This window comes from Caretta caretta, chromosome 1 (genome assembly GCF_965140235.1).
Source record: "Caretta caretta isolate rCarCar2 chromosome 1, rCarCar1.hap1, whole genome shotgun sequence".
NCBI classification, from domain to species: domain Eukaryota; kingdom Metazoa; phylum Chordata; order Testudines; family Cheloniidae; genus Caretta; species Caretta caretta.
The window spans coordinates 227,098,946-227,115,175 of record NC_134206.1 but is presented as its reverse complement, the minus strand read 5'-3'; the positions used below and the strand labels follow the sequence as shown (position 1 = coordinate 227,115,175).

The 16,230-nt window shown below is 34.9% G+C and overlaps 2 long non-coding RNA genes across 7 annotated transcripts in view; one reads left to right on the top strand and one right to left on the bottom strand.

Annotated features, from left to right (window-relative positions):
* The window catches only part of LOC125624220 (uncharacterized), a 34,852-nt gene extending 21,297 nt beyond the window's left edge, over window positions 1–13,555 (bottom strand). For 3 of the 4 annotated variants that reach the window (XR_007353246.2, XR_012665459.1, XR_012665460.1), the window contains exons 1-3: window positions 12,818–13,555; window positions 3,318–3,383; window positions 480–559 (exon numbers count right to left, since the gene is read on the bottom strand). This is a non-coding gene — a long non-coding RNA (uncharacterized LOC125624220). The remainder of the gene's footprint in view (window positions 1–479; window positions 560–3,317; window positions 3,384–12,817) is intronic. The other variant, XR_007353247.2, reaches the window with a different exon arrangement.
* Window positions 1–16,230, top strand: part of LOC125624216 (uncharacterized) — a 140,370-nt gene that overhangs the window by 8,572 nt on the left and 115,568 nt on the right. For 2 of the 3 annotated variants that reach the window (XR_012665456.1, XR_007353242.2), the window contains exons 1-2: window positions 14,069–15,552; window positions 15,648–15,730. This is a non-coding gene — a long non-coding RNA (uncharacterized LOC125624216). Of the gene's footprint in view, window positions 1–14,068; window positions 15,553–15,647; window positions 15,731–16,230 lie in introns of those variants that run through there. The other variant, XR_007353243.2, reaches the window with a different exon arrangement.

Genomic DNA, 16,230 nt, shown 5'->3' with positions numbered 1-16,230 from the left:
ATCCTAAAATATGGTAACTGAGATACTAAATCTGGACATTTGGGGCAGAGACCTTATCTCAAAATATGCACTGTTTGTCAACTTGCAAAGAAATCTGACAGCGTACTCGGTCAGAAGATTTTATCACCTTATGCCCATGACATCCTCAACATGTACAGGATATGCCATGCAAAGGTAGTGTCTTTACTTTGTCAAAACACCCATTCAACAATAGTGAAGGATCATGTGAAATGGAGTCGATCATGATGTAAAATGTAAAGGCTGGGGTATAAGTAGACTAGATTCTTCTCTCATTTGCATTGGTTTTACACCAATATGACTCTGTTTGACTTCAAAAGGTTACTCTTGATTTCCCCCCAGTCTGAAAGTAGAACCTAATGAATCATTTTAGCTGCTTAATGTGACCAGTGATCATTGTGAAATTTATCTCAGCTACTTTATAGAACCATTACTTCCTTCAGAAAAAAAATATTTCATACATTTGAAAGATTTGCATTATGTTCTGTTACCCATGTCCATCCGTTTCTGCTGTATGATATTCTCCATTCATCATTGAAATCTATGAAATAAAACAATTAGATCCCCAAATAATTACTCAACCTATGACCACATATATCTTGAATAAAAATATGGTTTTATACATTTTTCCTTCTTTCCAAAGATAAGCCATTAGTCTCTGATGACTTAACCAATTTGCTTAAAACACAGCAGAGTTAAAATTGAGCACAAAAGAATCAAACAAAAACTTACAATGTTACATTCATAAAAATAAATAACACACAGTATATAAAACTTTATGACTTCTCCTCCTGTCTACAAGAATAGATTCAAGTGCAGGCTCAGGGCTAAAATATGTTAAAATAATTATTTACCCTCAAACTTTGATAGATCTAGTCGTACTGACTTTGATTCTCCACCCAGTTATACCACATTTTACACCAGTGTAACTCCCTTAAAAATGATGGAGTACGCTGGCTCTAATTGGTATAATGGAGCAGAGAATTGCGTCCATTATGTTGCTGTTGGCTATCTACACTAGCCGAGCCTGACAGCACGAGCTACTTGTAAGTATTTCTACTGATTACAAATGGACCACTCCAGTAATAAGCCCTACACCTTGTACTAGGTTCTTGTATGTCTGTATCATTAGCATACTGTGGGCAAATCTTGCTTGCATTTGTTCATGCCGCCGTGGGGGAGGGGAGGGGAGGGCCTGGACCATAGTGGATCGTGTGTGTTTAGGGAGGGAAGGCCTGGACCATATTGGATCTCGTGCAATACTGCAGCAGGAGTAGGGAGGATGATATGGAGAACCTGTGCAGAAGTTAGAGACCGCAATGTACTGTAGAGCACAATTATGCTGGGACTTCCAAAAAGCAATTGAATAGGTTAGGGGCTTTGGGCAGGGGTTGAGAGAGAGGTTGGAGCAGTGTTAGTGGATTTCCAACATCAATTTGACAATTGTGCAGGACTCTTCTCCTTGAGGAGGGGGAGTGTACCCATTACAGGGGCCAGTTTCTTTCAGATGCTGCAGGCCTCACCAGCACACTCCATGTGACTGGGCTGTATGCTATAGTAAGGATTTGCTTTTTGAACAAAGGAAAATATAACCTGGAAAATCGAATGCTTCTACAAGTTTGCAAATAAGCTATCATTTATTATTGACTGCTCTTTTGAGTTCTTTCCTTTTAAAATTTTCTTTTCTTGAATTCTATCAATCTCAAATAAAAAACTAAGTTCCTCCTTTTTCCAAAGTAAAGAACATATTTTGGGAATTGTATGTATTCAAATAGAGACTGTCAACTACTTTTAGGTCCAAAATTTGGATTGAGTAATAACACAAAAGAAAATAAGATGATTGAAACAAAACCCATTGTAAATAGAATGTTAGTGATTTTGTATTTGATTTTAATGAAAACAGTTCTGCTTTGGAACCAAGCAAGCACAGCCTGCTGCTAGCACATAAGAACCGGCAAGTAAAACTGGCTATATACAAACACTGAAATGGGCAAATATCTTTTCTTTGTCCAAGTGAACAGAAATGAACAATAAAATATTTTTAAATCATGAAATATAAATTAGATTTTAAAAATCTTTCAGTTTAATAACTGAGGCTTTCATATAAACCAGAATTTTTTAAAATGTGGTTTATGTCCATTTTAAATCTTGCATAATAGAAGGAACACTGTCAGGTCAGAAATCATATATATTTAAATTCCTTCCCTGTGTTAACAAGTTATATTTAAAATAATGAATATTGAAAATACAAAGAGTTACCTTTGCATACAGGCAGTAATAGTTTGCCTTTTTGCTGTATATTTAGCTTGGAGAGTGAAAATAGATGAGTGAGTTTCACTGTGCCTTATTGTTCATTTAGTGATTTTTCACCTTTTAGTTCTAATGCACTAGGACAGAGGTGCAATGTTTGGGTTGCAGACACAATAGGGCAGTGGTTCTCAACCCGCGGCCCAATCAGCACACACAGCTGCAGCCCATGTGACATCCTCAGGGTCATACAGGTAGTACTGGATGTGGCCCACAATGATAAATAGGTTGAGAACCACTGCTATAGGGGAATGTTTATTCTGAACAAAAAGACTTCTAGAAAAATGAAGGAAACATTTCTGTCAATCTTAGGTTTTGTAAATGCTCCTTTCTCTTTAAAAACAAAATGGGGATTCTCAATTGATCTGACCATGTCACTTTAACATTAGGGACTTACTTTCTGTTAGTAAACAAGTTTTTATTTTATTAAGAGCTGTCTTGCAAATACCTTCAATTTTCCCAATAAATAATCTATCCAGTATAATATATTTAGTAGTAAGGGGATTTTAGTATATACTGAAAGATGCCACCTCTTAAATCATCACACTGAGTGGGGGCATTTTGAAGGTTTTCTTACTGAGATGCCTTCTGAACTTTTAACAAGCTGTCCTAGTGGTTGATTCAAAGGTGGTTTTCACTCTTTTAAAAAGAACATTATCTCTGGCAGGGTGCAGGAAAGTGACAGACACTCCCTTACAAGTGTTAAGTTGATGCTGTAGTATTAGCATCACTGGCAATGATTTAATCATCGCATACACATTGTAGATTTCAATAGCAAGGCTGGGTTTCCTTCAAGATAGCTGATGTTTAATTGCCACTACAGAGATACATACATACATAGCACTTTAACAGCATTAGGGTATCAGAATTGTTTCCGAATGTGATCTAGACAGTGAAACTTATACAAGAGCTAGTCTCATTAAGCAACCTCATCGGATGAGACTCCCTTCTCAAAACAATCCCCAAATGTATTAAGTTCACTCTTGTTTTACCTTTATTTTGACGGCCAGCTCTATTATGCAACTGACTTTTGTTGGTCCCTTGAGTAGTTACTCTCACTGTAGTTGATGTGGAGAAAAAGGAGGGGGGAAAATGCTGTTAGAATTGGGGTTTGGTGAGGTTTTGGGTTTAATACAAAAACTGCTGAGTCTATTCTTCATTTTATTTTGTTAGGGAGGTGAGGGATTTCCTTAATGCTAAATTGCCTGGAATACATTTAGGCCTGTTATAATTGGGCACAATTCAGTTGAAATTAATGGAAATGTGTGCACTTTCCCCAGGGTGGAATTTGTTCCTTTGGCCTTTTTTCCTTTGAATTATTTGAATTAAAATGCTACATGTGTACATATAGCTGCATGTTGTATGTTTACATGTTTATATTTATTTTTCTATTAATAATAGAAGTGTATAGGAAATAGCACAGTTCAAATGTGCTATTTATGTTTGTGCCATTACATCTCTGAAAATAAAATAGTATTCTGTACAAGTGCTGTCATTTCTGTTTTTTCTGCAGTAGGAGAATTACATCCTTGTATTTTCCGCAGCAGGGATTCACCCTATACAGATCTGCTTTGTAGAGAAAAATAGTATACGCTACTCAAATGGCATTCTGTGCCAGGATAACAAAAAGACAATGTTACTACCAGGGTCTATATATTCAAAGGCTAGTGTAGCATATAGTGATTTAAACACAGAATAATCTTTTTTGATAGATTAAATTTTTTGGGACTGACCTAAATTCTCGTCCACTTATTGGCTATGCTCAGAATGAGTACAGAGAGGGTCAAACCGGCATGGGTTTGGTTAATTTTCCTATAAAAATCTTTCCATGTGTAAATAACACACATGCACGCACATCTTTCTACGTGTCAATGTCTGTATAAGTACAAAACGCTCAATAAAATTTATCTTCTGAGGATCCACATGGTTAATCTCAGTGTCGATATTCTGGTCTCCTTAAGATGTAGAAAACTCAGCAGTGTTGCCAGTGGAAGTTCTGTGCACAAAAGGAGAACAGAACATTGTTGTTGAGCTTTGTTGTGTGGAACAACAACATTTTGTTCTGGATGTGTAGGTGTGCACTGTGCAGTACCCCATTAGACAAAAATGTCTGATTTTATGCCAATTGCCTTAATTGTTTCAATGCTGCTGGATGTATCAGATCTCAAGTGCCATTAATGTAGATAGTAGCTAAGTATACATATACTATGGATCTAGTAATGAATGGGTTAAATTAGTGTAAAGGGTTAAAAGATTACTGATGTGCTATAATCTGTTACTTTGTGATGACTTTGGTTATTAGCTTTTGGGAATAGTATATGCACTAATTCAGGTGCCATGTTTAAAAACTATTACACTCTTTATTTGAAATTGCCTGTGCTTATTATAGGTCAAAAACATTCTGAAAGTTTCATGGTAATATTCAGATTTTTTTTACATTGTTTTTAGTATAGTAAGGAAAAAAGTGAGGTGGAATTAGGACTAAGAAAGAGAACATTTGTATTTGTATTTTGACAAAAAAATTAAATTATATTTGTAATTTTTGTCATATTAGCAAAATACTGTAAATTAGCAAAATTTATATTAAACAGGATTGTATACACAGGACATGATACTACAGGCCTTACACTAGGAAATACCTCAAAAATTTGTAGACATATACAACTGTGTGTTCGTGTAAATATTCTATTGGTTAAATGCTGCATGTGTGTAAATATATGTATACATACACCTGCAGGATATACAGTGGATGTGTGTAAATACACACACACATTTTAGAAATAAAATATCAGCATGGTGTTTTGTTAAAGCAGTTTATGGTAAATTTCTTTCCGTTCCTATCACAGAATTGATAATGGTGTTAAAAGACAATTTTGATACTAGTATTAGCATAAAAAGCTCTCTAAAAAGCAGATGTGTTTATAAATAAGTCAGAGGGAAGTCTATTTTTCTACCAAAAGTACTCACAGCCTTGTTGCCAAGACACAAAAGGTGTTTCTGTAACTATGCAACATTACTTTATTATGTTACTCATTTTCACTAGCTAATTTATAGTACAGTTGTCTTGAAACTTGTTTGGTGGACGAATAAAATGATGGGATACCATTGCTATAGCTAAAATAAATATGTTAAAATAAAAATGTTGAAAGGTGCAATTTTGAATTTATCTTTTATTCATTTAAAATCTGTCTTATTGCAATTTAAGAGATGTATTTATGCCTAGCAGAAAATGGTTAATTTTTAAAATTGATGTTTTGCATGCTATTTGTCACTAATGTCCACTGAGGGCTTTCAGTATGCTGAAAAGGAATTATTTTGAAATAACGGTTGACTGAATAAATCTGGTAACAGGTTTCATGGCATTTTTTAATTGATGATGCCAATTAATAAATTTTATCAATTTATGTAGCATAGCAAAAGTTTGTGGCAAATTTTTCTTACACCAGGTGTTCTGTTAACTTTGTTTGGATTTTATGCTGCAGTGACATTTATTAAAATATCATATACATTTAAAATTATATTCATGCTGATTAATTTTCAATAAAACTAAAATAAGAATTAATAGGAAATAAAATTATTTGCAATTCAGTTAAGATTTGCTGCAATATCACAAAAGAATGGGAATTCTGTCTTCTGTTGGTATTGTAGCACATTTAAAAAAAAAATATTCATATGTAACATTGATTTGTGTTATTGACGCTTGTTTCTGTAGGACCTTACATGTTGCAGATCCAAAATATAATAGGCTGAGTTGAAGCCTTTTGACTAAATCTCTCCGTTACACTGATGTGAATCGATCATTAGAATCAATATCAACAGAGCTCCTCTGAATTTATACCAGTGTAACTCAGATCAGAATTTGATCTACTATTCACATTTCCTTTCTTTTTTGGGGTAATTTTTTTCCAATTCTTAGTGCTCTCTATATGTTTTCTACCATATCTGCTAAATATGAAATATGTGTGTACATTTGTTAGAAATTGTACAATTTTTCCTGTGTGGGTACACCTTTATATATTAAAAAAATCTGATCATGTATGTGTATGTTATCTTATTATTGAACCTCATCTCATACAGCATGAAGTCCATAAACTTTAATTGATATATCCCTTACTAAGTGTAAGGGTATGATGATGGCTGAAATTGCTGACATTCGATACCATTGGTACGTATAATATGACTAAGGAGAAAAATAATTCCCCCTCTGATAATCATAGAATCATAGACTCATAAGGATATCGGGGTTGGAAGGGACCTCAGGAGGTCATCTAGTCTAACCCCCTGCTCCAAGCAGGACCAATCCCCAACTAAATCATCCCAATATCTTCTATAATATAATAGAAGACAGATTATAAAAATGATTGAATGAATATGGTGATCAACACCTAGCTTTCATAATTGCTGTCTGTGTTGAAAACTAAGCACAGCCTTTTAAAATTTAAAAAGATTCGTGGTTATTTTAAAGTATTTTTTAAGTAGGTAAAAATAATATGTATAATGGGATTATTTTTTCTCTTGGGATGAGATTTTACTGCTTTGACAATATTGTGTCAACATAGTACTTCTTAGGAGATTCTCTTTTGTGAAAAAAGATTTAATTCCACCACTACTGAATATTTTTTTCTTTACAATTTCAGATTCGAGTTTCAACATTTTTATACACCAAAGCTAGCTAGATAAAGTTAAAATGTGTCCTGTGTATCATTTACTATAGTATAAATTGGCTAAAGAGAAATATATGTTTAACTGAGCTTGGAAAACTAAAGTTAAACATATAATATATAAACAATGTTAATAATCAATTTGCAACTGGATAACATGTTAAATCATATGTTTATAGAATCTTGCATAAATATACATATCTGTAAATAAACAAAGAATTGTCATTGTTTAATGTATGTTTTATTGTAATGCACATCCACTTGTTACTGAAGTTTTCTTATTTAAAGCCATTTATAGTAATTGGTACTGTATCTTATCGTTTCATTTATCATTATAATTACCTTTGTTGAAAATTTTACTCCTCTCCTTATAATTTAAAGATGCGAACTCTAGTATATTGCAACCTTATTCTCAGAGAGTTTACTATCTTGTTTGAAAATGTATGCTAGTTTACAGTATAAAACTATTTTAATCCTGTTTTTGTGGATTTCATTAAAAATTGAAGCATATATATTTGCTAACCTATTGCAGCTTGTCATGCATTGTTTAACAGTGAGCTTTTCCTTCTTCAGAATTTTTTTCTGTAGGCTAGCTAAAACTCCATGACATTTTAAGTAGAACTCCTATTTAAATTAGTGGAGAGTTCTATTTAAAAACCAATAACTTATTGTGGCCCTATGTTAACCGGTGATATCAGGGTAAAATATTGCCATAGGCATTAGAATAGAACAGAAGATATACAGCATAAAAGCTAGGTAATGTCAGTCACCAGTGAAGGTGTAAAAGTATTATTGTACAGTATAATAGAGATCTTCTAAAATTTCTAGGATATTAAACTTTGTGCATAAAATATGACATTCAGTAACTATCAAGATGTATTTTACAGGTGGCCTTTGCACAATTTATTTCATCTCCTTTAATTGTGTGTTGATTACATTGGGGCTACTCATTGAGTAAGGTAGGGTGGCAGAATTTGGTCCCTTGATGTTTATTTTAAAAAATGTAACTTGTCTGCTCTATTTCTTATATTTAAAAATCATAACAAAAAACATCTTTGTAAAACAAACAATTCCCCTTCAACAATCACTTTGCTTTCAAAGGAGAAAATGTACATACTACAAGAGTCCCCTGCAAAATACATTTTAACAGCTAGTCATGTCATACTTTATGCATGAAGTATAGTGTCCTGGAACTTGTAACGGATCTCTGTTGTTCTGTATAATAATACATAGATGCCTTCACTGGTAATAGAAGTTGCGAATTCTTATACCGTAAATCCTAGTATCTATGATAATTGTTATTGTTTAGCTAATTTGGGAATATAAACCTATTACAAATAAAATCTCAAAAATAAGGAAATAGATTTTCTTCTATAGATTGACTTTTAATATTTTTAAAATATTTATTGCTTTCAGTGGGACACCTTGTATTGCTCACATCGAAGTGAGCGTGGTGGAATGGACCTTCAGAAAATTTCAGAGCAGACATGTATGTTTTATATACATTATATAGAAATTAACGTATATTGTATTATGCTATATTGCTTTCTATTAAAAGATATGAAAGGCAATGACTTAGGCTATCAAACAATGACGATAATCCATACTGTAAAACTATATAGTCCAATCCCTGTATTAAAAATAAATTATAGCCCATCAAACCATGAATTAATAGATTCTAGTGTAAATGTGAAAAGCCGTATTGAATTTCAAAAATGTGCTGTGCAGTTACTGATTTAAATTTTAGTAAAATAAAATGTGTCATGTGCTGTAAGTGTTCCGATATTCCCTTGTCCTCTAAAAATAAAAAAATACACTACTTTATATAGTTGCTTAGTTTCAAGATTAGCCCTCCATCACGGATATACACTGCTATGAAATTAGCAGATGAAAACTTTGCAGCATGTTTATGACAACTAAACAGAAGCCAGTAAGCAACATTTAATCTTGTGTTTTGATTCTATGATTGTAGTGTGAGCATTCATCAATACTGTACATAGGACAAAATGTTGATACTGTCAGTTTTAAGCACACGGCTCTGTACGTTTAAAAATAGTTACAAAAGAACCAAAAATGTGGTGTTAGCACACTTTTTAAAACTGCTAATGCAATGCACTGTTTAATGCTTTCTTCCTGAAAAAAAATTGTTCTCCTGCCAGAGTTTCATTTGTGTTGATACCATTTTAATGCCAAGTTTTCTATAAAACATTCCTGTTAAAATACAGTGTAATGAAGAAAATGTTTATGTGAAATGCTTTATTATGTTTTGAAGGAAAATATCTTTGAAATGTATCCTTATTCAAGCCACCTTTAGACATTCAGAAACACTTATTTCAAAATTGTCTTTATTTGGTGTATAGGTATTTAGGGGTCTTTTGTCCCCATGACTAAATTGCCACTGTTCCATTGACATTAAAGGATGTTATACAAGACTAGGTCAGAATCATATTAAATCAGGACTGTACAATATGTAAATACTGTACAGATTATAAAATCTACAGTAATTTTGATTTTGAATGTCACCTTGAGTCTCAAGTGGACAATTGGTAAGACTGCTTTGCTTTTTTAAGATTTATCTTTAACTTTTGGTAAGTATCTTTAAAAAGAAAAACCTTCTGTTATATAGGAAGCATTCTCAGTGTTGTCAGTTATGACAAAAATGAATATTTTTAGACATTATTAAAAAATGTGTTTCTAAGACATGCAATTAAACCTTTCTGCAGAGACTTACTGTAGAAAAATAATTTTTTTTGATTGGGTCAGCTTTCTCCAATTTATATGCATATTCATTTTTAATTTTATATATATATATCAGAGGTAATTAGGTGCTACCAATTATTAAAAATTCAATTATTGTGTACAAGAAAAGAAAAAAATGTACTGTTTCTTTAAATCGGAATTTAGTTTTGGTACCTCTACTACACTGAACCAAGGTTAATCTTTGTTTTAGATAAGCAGAGAGCCTACTGTGAATTAAAAATATAAGCATACAACAGAAGGGATAAAAGGAGGAGGTCTGATATTGTGTTTCCTATAGACAGGTCTTATGATAAATGGGAAGAAAAGGTTATAAAAATATGTAATAATGTAAATATCAAAATATCGCCTTCATGTTAACTATTTACATTTTTGAACTCATTCATAGATAATGGACTTTAAAATAATGTTTCCACTTCCTTTTCTTGAATCCTTGCTCCATTAAGAACATAGTACAGAATTAAACTTTGTTTGTTTGTCCTTATCTCTTCTAAACCTTATTTTTTCTGTTCAGTGATCTAAAATTTGGTTACTTTCACTCTTATTTTAGGGTTATGGTACCAGATGTAAGGGCTAAGACAATTCAAAAGGATGTTAAACTGTGCATTTGCAGCCATAATTGCATAATGTAGATTCATTTTAGTCCCCCCTGTCCTCCATCCCCCAAAAGTTCTCCCAGGTCAGATACAGAAAAAAGATGAGCTTAATTGTCCTCAGTTTCTTACTTTATCAAAAATTGGAAGATGGAGAAGAGGGAGATCTTTATTCTGACATAGAATGGACAGAATTAATAATAAGATGTTGAGAAACAAAAACTAACATGCATTTCGAGAATTAACATAAGTGAAAGCAAAGATCTTTGGATAATTTAGTACAACCATTAAAAAAATCTAAAATCATATTTGTATTTGTGTCAACAGTACAAAAATTGTTGGATACACAGTGGAATATAATCTGCTTTCTTTTGTATAGGGTTTATAACTTTTGCCTGCGTATGCTGACAAATGCATGCCACAGTAAATGTCATGTTGTCTTCCACTGTTTAAGGTTAGCAATAAGAAATTGTACAAAAATAGTTCTAATGTCCAATAGGTTTAGAGTCCTACGTTCATTTTTCTTTCAGTTTTTAACTGTCAGGAAGCTGTCTGAATTGATGGCACATGTGTCTGCACATATGCACTCTGTATGCAATGGACATATCATTTATGAGCTACTACAGGCTTAGCTCATGATTCTTAAACATGATCTTACTTCATCAAAAAGAGGGACAGAAGAGAGTATTTGGATGTTTTGTCATCCTGTGTTGTGATAGTCACATAAAGATTTTGCATTGTGATGCCCCAAAAACAAATACTAAAAACATTTTGTGGTTTCATTCTGTTAAAAAAAAATTGCTAAGGGTAGACCATAAAGCATATATTTGGCTTAATGAAAGAAATATTTACCCTGATTAGAATGTTAGTGGTTGAGTGAGCTCTTTCTCAAGATTTTGGGGTTGTGTGAGAAAGTTGGATATGAGCGAGTCGTTAAATATTTCAGTAGTCATTCAGGATGCAGCACAGCACAGCTCAGCTATGGTTCATTGTGTAGAAAACCACATGTACTGCCCTAGACTTTCTAGAGCTGGCTGATGCATTGCTTTAATAGATCAAATGTGATAAAAGTTATGCTTGAAAAAGGGAAGATGATTTTCAGTTTACTGCATTATATGTAGCAGAAAAATATGTACTGTCAAGTACAGTAGAGGCTGTGGTTTTAATTAGTGTAATACGGGTTCTTAGCAGTATGACTTTTGCTAGTGAGCAGTCAGACAGAGTGCATCCTAGGAGTTTGAATGGTAGTATCGGAAGCTATGCTGTTTTTAAACAGTGTTAAGTATAAAATATCTTGAACCATCTTTGTAAGTGACAGTAAGTCAGACCATTGAAATACTGGATGTTTGAGTCATTGAGTTTATGAAAAATGAAAATTGGACTGCCATTTGTAAAAGCTATGACTTGAAATACCTTTACTCCATTTTCCAGGATAGTGAGTTTTTCAGAGGCTGGAGAGAACTCTCTGGGGAGGGAAACCGATTGTTGCAAGGGAATAAAATGTTACATCTCAGCTTTCTTTTTTTCATGATATTTCTTTTCCTGCCACTACTTCCTAATCCATATTTTAAGGAACAAAACTTCTTTAAATATTTTTATCAGGAGTATTTCATAAGACCATTGAAATATATTGTATAGACTTCTAATTACATGAAACCTCATAGCTGGTTTAAAGTGCAGCCATGATAGAGATAATAGTATAAGCAGAATAAATATTAAATCAGAGGGATAACTATGGCTTTCCTTAACTAATCACCTGATCCCTTTTTTCTTATGGTAAAATTCTTTCAGGAGGAGGACACCCTCAGGTTGAATAGTGTAAGGTCTCTTTTTTTTTTCCATGGTAGGGCAAATCGAACATTTTGACAGCATTTTTGTAAGGAAAGCATATAAAACATTTTTTGAACATACCAATAACAGAATATATAGATATAGATACACACACACACACACACACACACACATTATTACAACAGGGAGAATTCATTGGTTGACTGAAATGGCGAGATGTGACGCAAAAGGACACTTGGACGGGTAAAAATGCTGATGGATGCCAAAGCAGGCGTACCAGGAAATGCTGTTGCTATGAGAGAAACACAGAGAGAGAGAGAGAGAGAGAGAGAGAGCGTGAGAGAGCAAGTTGTGGAGGCCTTATTTTTTACCTTTTGGTTACACCAGAGAACTGCAAACATCTCTATTTTTTAGCAGGGAGAGGGAGGTTTTGGGTGGGTATTTTCATTAGGATAAGTTGAGAGGTGGGAAGAGTGAAGAGGAGAGGTACAGATTAGCTTAGAGTATAAAAGCAGATGAAAAGTAGGGGGGAGGCTGAATATACTAAGCCAGCGATCTGAGTTATGATAGATATACAAATTAAATACAGCAGATGAAGCAGCTTAGTATGTTATCAGTGCTGATGTTAAGACTTACAATTTAAAATAAAAATTAAAAAAAAAAAAATATATATATATATAATAACCCCACCTTTTAAGTTTATGAATTATCCAGCTGGTATACGGACGTCTCTTTTGTAACATTGCTAAGGGGACTGCAATAAATTCATCTTATGAATCCATTTGCAAAAAAGAGGTCAAAATAATTAGCAAGGATTTTTTTTGTCTTGCTTCTTCGGCAAGGAGAAAAAAAGTTTGTGCTATGAACTTAGCCTAGCAGCTACTGGAACTTGAGCCAAAAGGGGCAGGAAGTTGTTTTACAATAGAGTTACAGTGATCTGCCACAAATGGAAAAAGCCAAATGTTGGGTTCTGGGAAGAGGAAAAAATATTCTCCCTCTTCTCCCCCCCTTCCCCCATTTGCCCCCTCAATAAAAAGGAAAGTTCAACTGAAAGTTGTTTTTAATTGCTTTTTTAAGTAATGGAAAGATTATCTCACTTGCATATTCCACAGCAAGCATGAGGGAAAGAAGTATAAAAGGGACGTTTAAAAAAATGCACTTGGTAACTAGCAACGGGACTTTTGGCATGATTCCTCGAGTTTGCTTGAGGTTATGAAGGGGGGATGGGAAGAAGAAAAGCAATTCTACGTAGTACATTTTCTTGAGAGAGAGAGAGAGAGGAAAAACCTTATAATACTTATATTTTTTTAAAGGAAATGTGTGTTGATCCTCTAAAGCTGAATCCTCAGGCATTTGTAGCTTGTCTTTGCCGTCCGATGTGTTTTGTGTGTGTGTGTGTGTGTGTGTGTAAGCGTTCTCAATCAAACAGCAATCATGGCAGCTGTTTTTCTTCCAGCACAGCAGTTGAGCTGTCTCGCCCAAATGCTTATCAGCTTTTGACTCTGTGCCAAGATAGTTATAAGGGCCAAGCAGCCTCAGCTTGGCTGTGCAGCTGGTTTAGAAGTAAGGGCATGAGAAAACAAAATCAGTAAGTTTTTGTCACATACAGTATTTACTTTTTCTAAATCCCCATTTACTACACTGATTTTTCTGTGCTGCATTTTGATGGTGTTTATGGATGGCTTAATATTGTAACTATATTTTGTTTTATTATTTTGGAGAGAGAACCTCATATTTTTTATCCCTGCAGATATTTTCTCATGGAAAAAAAAGCTGTAATTAAAAGATTAATTTGACGAGCTGCCTTTTTAAACTTATTGTCACATTGTGCATGCATTAAAATTCCTTTGCTGTGTGTCTCCCTTCTCCCCTCCTTCCTTCCCCACCCCCGTCTTAAACACAAGACTGCATTGTGCTGTATTTGGGGGCAAATGTAGGAGCGCTGAAGCAAGTGTTACTGTATGGAGGGGGGGTGCTTAATTTCATTGTTGTATGCTTGCTTGCACTGTGTGTGTGTGTGCGTGCGTGCACTCGTGCGTGTGTGTGTGTGTGTGTGCGTATGATGAAAACTAGCCTGCTCACGCAGGGCCGTGCCTCTGTTTCATCATCAACTCCAGTCTTCTCTGTTTCGCTAGCTCATACACTCCTCCTCTTTCTTAGCCAGATGGCTCGAGTCGCTCACAAGGGGGAGATTGGACTATGAAAAAAGATTGCTGCTGCAGCTTGCGTTCCTGCTGCAAGGGCCTCCTCTTCAGACGGCCTTTGCCAGAGCAGAACTTTTCAAAATGCTACAAATAGGATCTTCTTTTTTTCCTCCTTTATTTAAACCCTTCTCCTTTTTTTAAAAATAACCAAAAAAAAAACAAAAAAAAAAAACCGGGACTAATTTTTCTTGTTTGCTGTGCTGTGCTTGGCTGTACAGTATATTGCAGTGTTGAGCTTAAAGCTACAAGTATTTCTACCACCACCCCCGCTGATCCATTTTTTTTCCGTCCTGGTTAAAGAAATTGGTGTATTTGAGCAATGAATCAGGATTTGCGAGTTTGTGTGCTCTGAGAATGATGGCTTTTATTGGCGATTTTTTCCCCTGAGTACCAGTGCCCTGTGCTGCTCATGGAACCAGCTTCTTTCTTTCTTTCTTTCTTTCTTTCTTTCTTTCTTTCTTTCTTTCTTTCTTTCTTTCTTTCTTTCTTTCTTTCTGTCTATTTTTTAATTGCTTCAGGTATCTGTGCCACATGAACAAGGATGGATGCTAGCCCTCCAACCCCCTTATAATCTGACCGTGGCTGAAATGGAAATACTGCGGGGATTTTTTTGTCCTTGCAGGGTCCCTCCCCTCCCTTTCTTTCACTGTTTAGGAGGGAAAAGGGGTGTGCGGTAAAATGCTGTCTCTGGGACAGGTGGCAGCTCCAAGACAAAAGGAATAAAATAGGCAGTAAACGGGGAAAATTAATAGTCAATAAAAATAGGAATTGGAAATGTGTAAGCGGCAACATTGGTAAAGGTGTTGTCAGCTACCCAGCCTTTCTTTTGAATTTTATCTGCAGATATAGGCTAAAAGGAGAAAGTTTAGGCGTACTTTTTTATTTGTCCTCTCTATAGGCATTTGAAAAGATAAGGCGGGTTTTTTTTTTTGGACTACTGAATTATTCATAGTGTCAGTGGTGAAGCCAGGACCATTAGCATGCATCAGACATGCTGTTTGTCTGTTTGCTAACATTCTTCATTCAAGACTTGTTAACTACCAGACAAGCTTAACACGCTTCTCTTTTCCCCCTCCCCTTCTCTCTCTCCCTCTCTCTCTCTTTCTCTCTCTCCCTTTCATGCCACCCCTTTAGTCTCCTATTGTTGTTGCTGGGAGCTGGCAGCCAGAGGTAGTTGTGGCAGGGAAAGCATGTGGACGAGAAGCTGGAACCCGTTGCTAGGTAAGGACCGCCTTCCCTTCTTCCAGGCCTGCATGCACTTGCACAGTCAAGAAATACTATGGAGCTCACTCAGTGCCTTCCATCTGCTTTTACAGGAGACTGCAGAGCTGCAAGGTGAACACATTGGCATCCTCTCTCCGTACCTGGTCCCTGAGGCTTGTTTCCCACCATTCACAGGGTAAGAGTCTTTCTCATCGTTTAGATGCATCTGATTGATATGCGGTAACATTTCATGTTTATTTGCCTCCACAATGGAGTGAACAACTGGAGTAATTACCAAGTAGGAAAATTAAGTTTCAGAAACTCTTACTGGATATCAGGAGATTGCCTTTTGACTATGTATTCATTTATTTTTAACCTGCAATACATATTGGACTATCAAGGTTCAGATTAATTTTAAATGATCACTTGCAGGTTATTAAGGATGCAGTACAGTTATTAATTTTTTGTGGGGGGTTCATTCTCCCTCCCTCTCAAGTCTACTCCTCCCTTCACCAGTCTGTTTAAAACCAGACAAAGGTCGATCACGGCATTTATTTCTGAATGCAAATGTTCTAGGACTTGTGCCAGTCTTGCCTTCATTGATTACACTGTAGCTTCTTTGTTGAATGGCACATTTTTATTTTCCCCCTTAGGTCTTTTTTTTTTTTAACAGAAGGAAGCTCAGCCCTGAAAAGA